Source organism: Lactuca sativa, chromosome 3 (genome assembly GCF_002870075.4).
Source record: "Lactuca sativa cultivar Salinas chromosome 3, Lsat_Salinas_v11, whole genome shotgun sequence".
NCBI lineage: Eukaryota > Viridiplantae > Streptophyta > Magnoliopsida > Asterales > Asteraceae > Lactuca > Lactuca sativa.
The window spans coordinates 12,702,984-12,710,724 of record NC_056625.2 but is presented as its reverse complement, the minus strand read 5'-3'; positions in this window follow the sequence as shown (position 1 = coordinate 12,710,724).

The following is a 7,741-nucleotide window of genomic DNA, read 5'->3' as shown; positions in this document are numbered from 1 at the left end:
CTTGTGATCCACAGATTCACCAGAGGGATCAGCAGAGATCTTAAATCCGACTTTAGCAGAAGAGCAGTTATCCATTGAGTATTTCTTCAGAAGTTCTGTGGTGTATTTTCATTGATGAATGAAAATTCCTTGCTGAATTTGTTTGACTTGAAGACCTAGAAAGAAGTTGATCTCTCTATTCATGCTCATTTTGAATTTGTTGGTCATGAGCTTTGCAAATTCATCTACCATATCTTGATCAGTAGACCCAAAAATGATATCATCCACATATATTTGTACCATCATAAGGTGGTCACCATTTGCTTTCTGAATAATATGGGATCAATCACTCCTCTTTTGTACCCGGATGAGACAAGAAAATCAGAGAGTGTCTCATACCAAGCCTTTAGATCTTGTTTCAGGCCGTAGACTACTTTTTCGAGCTTATAGCAGTGGTCTGGAAATTCGTCATATTCAAATCCTAGAGGTTGTTGAAGATAAACTTCTTCTTTTAGTTCACCATTGAGGAAAGCACTCTTAATGTCCATTTGGTGTACCTTGACATTTTTGTGGGCTACGTATGCTAGAAAGATCCGGATGGCTTCCATTCGTGCTACCGGAGCATACATTTCATCGTAGTCAATGCCTTCTAGTTGACTATAGCCCTTGACAACAAGTCTTTCCTTGTTTCGGATGACTGAGCCAGATTCGTCTATCTTGTTCTTGAAAACCCATCTTGTACCAACAATAGTATGACCTTGTGGAAGAGGAACAAGTTGCCATACTTTGTTTCTTTCAAATTCTTCTAATTCTTCTTGCATTGCAGCTATCCAGTCTGGTTCAAGCAAAGCTTCTTTGATCGTTCTAGGTTCATCCGAAGACATAAATGCTGCATAATGGCAGTGATCAGACAAGTCCTTGGACGACCGAATCTGGATACCTGCGGATGGATTGCCAATAATTTGACTTGGTGGATGGTCTCTTGTCCATACATGAAGACGTGGCATTAGATGATCAACAGCTGCGGTAGAAGGAATGTCTTGGATGTCAGAGGAATCTGCGGTTGGAGATGGTAGTTCCCCCTGGATTTGAGAGCATCCTGCTGAAACATGTTGATCTATTGAGGCAGAATTTTCTTGAGGAATTGGTAGAGGTTGAGGTTCCCCCTGGATTGCGGATGGGAGTTCCACTGGAACTTGAGAAGGTTCCCCCTGGAATGCAGATGAAAGAGTGACAATTCTAGGATCGGATCTAGTGTCAATATTCTCTAAGGGTTCGTCATATGGGTCGTCCGAAGGTTCGTTTGATGGTGAGGCTTCACTTCGGGCAGGAATGTAAGCAGCATCAGGTACTGGAACCTCAACGGTTGCAACAATATCCGGAGTAGAGCTTTCCCCCTCAACTGGAGAGGTGGAAGTATTGAGCGATACTACTTCAGGTAGAGACGGTCCAAATACGTCGGCATGTTGTTGTTGAGCTGCGGATGACACTAGGACTTCGGATAGTTTCGCCGTTTCAATGGGATCAAACAGATCATCATAGTTGATTTCAACTAGATTTAGAGGTCTACAAGTGGCTGGAATGTCACTTTCCATGATTGCAGTTGTTTCGGTAGACGGAGGTGCACTGCGGATGTGAGAGTCATCAAATTTCACATCAAAGCTTTCAATGATCAACCTTGTTCTTCTGATGAGCACTCGATATGAAACCTTGTTAGTGGAATAACCAAGGAAAATACCTTCGTCAGACTTCAATGCAAACTTGTTGAGTTGATCTCTATTGTTGATCACGAAGCATCTACATCCAAAGATATAAAAGAAACGAACATTGGGTTTGCGATTGTTGAGCCCTTCATATGGCATTTTATTGAGACGCTTGCACACAATACTTCGGTTCTGAACAAAGCATGTGGTTGCTACTGCTTCGGCCCAGAAATAGAGAGGAAGTTGGGCAAAGTTAAGCATGGATCTGGCTACTTCAACGAGTGTGCGATTTCTTCTCTCTACTACACTATTTTGTTGCGGTGTATAGGGTGCTGAAAAATTGTGAGAGATGCCATTGGAAACTAGGAAACTGGTCAGAAGATCATTAGTGAACTCAATTCCATTGTCACTGCGGATGCGTCTGACTGCAAGCTTGATTTGAAGCTCGATTTCTTTGATGAAGTTAATGAAGATTTGTGATGTCTCTGATTTCAGTCTGAGAAAGAAGACCCATGTGAAGTGTGTATAGTCATCAACAATAACCAATATATACTTTTTGTGGTGAAGACTGGCTACGGTTGAGGGACCGCAGAGATCGATGTGTAATAGATCTAGTGGTTTAGAGATAGAAGAATCCATTATCAGAGGATGACTTGCTTTGGATTGCTTACCGCATTCGCACGCTGGACAAAGAGTATCGTTGCTGAATTTGAGAATGGGGAGACCACAGACCAGTTCTCCTGTGACGAGGTTGCTGATGTAGCGAAAATTGAGATGAGCTAGCTTGCGATGCCACAACCAACAGACTTCAGATACAGCTTTAGACAGAAAGCACAGCTGTGGTTTACCAATGATGAGAGAAACATCTAGAGGATACATCGTGCCTTCGGAGTGAGACTTGATTAAGCAGGTGCTGCGATCACTCGTCATTATGTAACATAATTGATTGTCAAATTCAACTCGATGTCCTGCTTTACATAGTTGGCCAACACTGATAAAATTGTGTTTAAGACCTTTTACATAATCAACCTTCTGAATGGAAAAGTTACCCGTAGTGAGAACATTGTAACCTCGGATGACACCGTTTGCATTGTTGCCAAACATGACATTTCCACCATTGCATATAGGCCTGAAATCTCGAAGGTACTCTAACCTTCCGGTCATGTGCAAGGAGCAGGCACTGTCAATTAACCATTCTTTTTCTTGTTCCTCCTTGCACAAAGCCTGAGAATTAAACGGTTAGTTTAGGCATCCAAACAAGTTTGGAGCCAGGGACGATTGATGTATTCTTAAATGATGCATGGTTCGAGGTTGCATGAACATGTCTTTTATCATCTTTCAGACCGAGTCCTGGGTGTTTGTTCAGATTTGGATTGTTACGAGTTTTCTGAAAAGTACGAGATTTCTGACTTTGATTTGACTTGACATGAGATAAAAACCTTTGACAGCTGCACTGACATTTGCAAAAAGAAGGTTTGTCATTGAATATGACATTGTGCTTGGTCAGTGGTTTATGGGGTGTGTTGGACTTGAAATTAGTCCGAGGTGGGTAACTTTTGAAAGATTTGACGTTTGAGTTCTGAAAAGTTTGTTTTGAACGAGGTTTCGCACATGTAAATCTTTGAATTGCTCTAGGTGGATTTGATAAAATTTCTTTCCATTTGTTTTGATTTGATTTTAAAAGTGTTGGAGTGTGTAAAATTCCTTTCCACTTCGGGTCAGTTGAAGAGTAGATCTGAAAAACATAGTTTCTAACAAGTTTGACACCTTTTTGGGATGTGTCAGAAGTAGCAGAAGTGGCTTGTGAAACTGAACTTTCCTTTTTGTTTGTTTTCGTGAAAGAAGAATTTTCTGAACTCTTGGATTTTGGAATTTTCTTAATGTTTGAAAAATTTGGCCTACTTTTGTTTCGAGATCTAATTTCTTCTTTGAAAGCTCTTTTTGCCAAAAATTTTGGTGAACCGCAGTCATTGTTATTCAACTGTGGTTTCCTGGAACCTTTTGAATTATTTTGAAAATGTGGGCTAGAATCATCAGAACTTGAAGATTCTGGAATTTGAGAGCATTGGCCTACCTCAAAGTTTTCTATAGGCAATTCGTGAAAAATCGGTTGAAGAGTTGTAGTTCCTTGAACTGAAGATTTGTAGTCATTGTTTTTTAACTGCGGTGAAAATGATTTGACTATCGCAGAGTAGGTTTTAGATGAGACTGCGGTGGGACATTTCTGGGACAGTTGACTATAGTCTAAGGACAAAGATGGAAAGTCCTCTGAGACTTCGGGGCCTTCAACAACAATTTCTTCATCAACTTTGGATGAAGCTTGAGAATTGGAGTGAGTTGTGCCACTGATGGGAGTTTGATCACATATGTGACTAGAATCCTCGGGCACAATTTCCTCAATGACACAATTATTGCTCAAATTGTGTAATCTACCGAAGTGAGTTTTGATATCTTCGGGAAAAGTCTTGTCATTGACAGGGAAATGAAATTCTTTATCAGGAGGGGCATACACTCTGTCTTTGTTGAACCGGGGTGAGGAATCCATTGCGGTAGGATATCCATTTGACCAACCCCAATTATATGTATTGTCAACGGTTCCATTGTTTACCAAATTTTCAATAGCCTCACTTTCATTAAACAGTTTTTCAATTAAAAGATTTAAGCGTACAATTTCTCTCTGAGCTATATCTTTTTGATTCAAGGTTATTTCTAATTGAGTTTCACTTAACATTCTAGCATCTTTCTCTAACTCTAGATCCCTTTCTAACATTGCCATCTTAAGTCTCTTGTTATCCAGTCTTCCTCTCACGTGGAACATCTCTTGGGATGCAATGTTCTTCTCATCTAAGGCTTTGTTATAGTCTGAAAGGACGGCAGCACAAGTGTCATTAAGATCATCTATGTAGGGTTGACAATCATGCATGCTATAATTTAAAGTTTGGATCATGAGTTTTACTTGTTCAACAATGCTTAGAGTCCCATCTTTCGCCATGTAGCAATAGTTTTTGTTCAACATTACTGACCCATCATCATCCGCAGTGGCCAGCATGCAGATTTTCCCTTTTCCTTTAACACTGCTGATGGTCTCTTCTTCATCTCCTGATGACCAAACTTGATGGTCTCTTTTAACTTGATCCACATATGCCCTTGCCTTTTCCTTTTCTTCCAATTCTTGATCCATTCGAAGATAGAATGCTCTGTCCTTGACTACATTTTCCTTATAATCTTTTGCGAAGTGATTTTATTTATTGCATTTGTGACAAATCACAACATCATTCTTGTCTTCTGATTGAGTACCGGAGTCATTGTTCCGAGGAGACTGCGGTACCTCCTTGGGTTGATTGTTCTTAGAGGCTTTAGGATACCGAGAGTTGTTGTTCTGAGGACCGAAGTTACGGTTGAATGGTGGTTTGTTGAATTGTTGATTCTTGCGGAAAGAGGAAGGTGGTATGCGGTTGAACTGTTAGCTAACTAGAGCAATAGCCTTCTGAAAATCTTCTTCATCATCATACTCAGAATCTGCTTCGTATGACTGTGGTGGGGTGTCATACGAGGAAGAGTAGGATGACAGCGGTGGAGCTTGTGCTATGAGAGCAAGCGGTCCTCCGAAGTCAGCACAGTCTTTGAGTACAGTGGATTCTTGTGCTTGAAGTTCTCCATAGAGTTTGTAGAGTGATAAAGAGTGAATCTTTCTGTCACCTTGGACTATCATTTTGGTCGTAGTCCAATGTCTTCCTAGACCATTAAGGAACTAGAGAGTCGTTTCATGGTTGCTGCGGATGGTACCAGCATTTGATAACTTCATGACTATCAGGTTGAATATTTTGAAGGAGTCTTCCAAACTTTCACCAGCATGAGCTTTGAAGTTGTTGAAGTCGTTGAGTGCGGTTGTGAGCTTCTTATCTTGTGCTTGTTCTGAGCCTTCGTACAGGTTTTTGAGTACATTCCAGATCTCTTTTGTTGAGTTGCAGTTTATGATAATATCAAAGTTGTCAGGAGAAACACCACACGAAATTTCATAAAAAGCAACAACATCATTTTCCATTTTATCGAGATCATCCTTGGTAGGACGGCTCATAGTTGGTTGACCTCCTCCTAGTCTGGTTGCAGTGCCGTCAGTTTGGATTGGTGTGAGGACTGGAACATGTGGTCCTTCTTTTACAGATCTCCATACATCTCTACCCAATCTTCTTAAGTACCTCTCCATTCTTTGTGACCAGTGATGATATTCATCTGCTACTAGTATTGGGGCTCGGTTAGAACCACCAACATTATTGGAGACATTCATAGATAACGATTGTGCCTTTGTTTTAGAAATGAGCTTTGGTGGTATAGAAGGCTTAATGAGAAAATCAGAGTTCTGATATCCAAAAAGCACCCACTTTGGATCTGATACCAATTGTTGAGAGAAAAACTTGGAGACACACTTGAACAAACGTTAGAACAAGTAAGTTGCGGAATAGTTTATCTCTAAGGATCTAAAAGCTCAACAATAATAAAGTTAGATAGTTAGATAGTTAGTTGCGGAAAGTAAAGAACGATAAATGACAAAAGTTATATCAAGAATACACTTAAACTGATTCATAACAAGGAATGCAGTCACTCCAAGTTAGTAAGCGAGATCAAGTTTAGTGATTAAGTCTAGAAGACTTGCTCCGAAGAGAGGTTATGTTCCAGTAGAAGTTTAAGTGCGAAGAGTAATAAGATAGATAACTAATGAAGATAAGAAAGATGATTGAATGAGAAATCTTGTGTATTGAGAAGTTAAGAGTTTTCACACTCACATATATCACCAGTACTTAATACAATAGAAAGAGTTTCTATTTATAGAGTTTAGAAAAAGAACTACTCTATGAGCAGCTGTGCAAGGCATGCTGGACAATAGAGTGAATTACATGGTAAAAGAAATAACTATGACTGTGGATAGGAAAGACTTGAATACTCCGGATGCTGATATGGTTGCTGATGGGGAATGGTTGCGGTTACAGTTGTAGAGATTGACTCCGCGTGCTGTAATGACTGTAAGTACTGAACCATTGCGGTTGTTAAGTTCAAGAGGGTCACTTTTATGTTTCAACAGGTGCTATGACCTCAACCATGGGGGACCGACTGACAGAGCCCTCCTGGCGAAGACCCGGCAGATCGCGAACATCAGGGATTAAAACAGGTAGACTACAACCCGAGTTCGGAAACTGCGCGTTACTAATGACCCTACCGTCTCACGTACCCGAGACTCAGAATTAGACTACTATTTTAGAAGCCAACATTCTTTTTAGAACCTTATCGCCGCTCGTGAAGAGGAAAGAGAGTAACAGGGTAGACACACGGCATTCAAAGAGAGGATGATTGCAGCCAAGCGTCGATTGGCAAAGCTACAAGATGCATCGACCTTGCCTCAGGCTCAAGGGATGGATCGTCGTGAGTAGAGTTCATACCGCTCACAAGACCTGGTAAATTAGGTTCATGAGTATGCGTTGGTGCTACTCTACTATAGGTAAAAGCACGACACTGTGATTTAAGCGGTTATACTGATCAAGAGATCTAGTTGTTATCAAAACTTTTCCCTACAATAGTCTGGAGTAAATCTACATCTAGGTCAAAATTTCGCTGAAACCATGATTACTAGAGTCATATTAACAAGATGGGCTTAGGATATACCTAACAGACTCGAAGGTTTATTTAGTCTTAATTATATAACTAAGCATACATCAATTGGTCATAATAAGGACCTAGCTTGGGTGAAGTATAAGGTTTCACTTGGATACAGAAATACTAAAATACATGAGTTTACCATATAAAAACTCTCGTTATGAATTGTTTTTAGAACACCCTTAACAACTGAATTACGTTACAAATCGACATAAGATAAACTTAGTTAGAAAACTCGCGACGTATAGTCATTCTAAAAACTCATTATCATCTCAACTTTAAACCTTTTGTTGAGAAGTTCCTTCTTCGTAGACCTATGGGGTGCGACCGTTCAGGCACTAATACACCGGGTCCCATAAAAAAAACTACTCAGCCAAGTGTGTTTGGACAAACATGATTCTAAGATGTGT